The sequence below is a fragment of the Carassius carassius genome, chromosome 43, assembly GCF_963082965.1.
Source record: "Carassius carassius chromosome 43, fCarCar2.1, whole genome shotgun sequence".
In the NCBI taxonomy this organism is placed as follows: Eukaryota; Metazoa; Chordata; class Actinopteri; order Cypriniformes; family Cyprinidae; genus Carassius; species Carassius carassius.
This window is the reverse complement of record NC_081797.1, coordinates 9698829-9699326: the sequence shown is the minus strand read 5'-3', so window position 1 is coordinate 9699326 and position 498 is coordinate 9698829.

Below are 498 nucleotides of genomic sequence, written 5' to 3'. Positions count from 1 at the left end.
GCTAAAGCGACAAACAACTCTTAGCATTTCTATAAACATTGGATTACAGTCCGCAGTCCTTTTCCCCCAAATTGATATTAACTAAACACGAGAGATGAGTAAGATGCTGTGTTTTATTCTTACATGCATCTGCCAAAATAAACTTTCTCACGTATTGGATAAGTCCTGCTATGGATCTGGTGGCCAGCTTATTCAGGATTTAATTGGAAAGCACTGGTTGATATTGTGACAATCAGGCAATGTGATTTTTAGTCCTTCCGTGAAATCAGTTTATCGTCTTTACATTTCTGAACAATTTAGTATGCTGCATACAGTATGTGCAATAGGCAAAGATTCTGTATGTATACTAACATGTGCCATATACAAGCTCACTGCATGAGTGTTATACAGTGTATTATGCCCACTATTTCACCTATTGTCTGTCTGCCTGCTTGCAAAGTATTCATCTAGATAGATAAACAGAGATAATCTAAACTCCCACTGTCACTAGATTTCTGG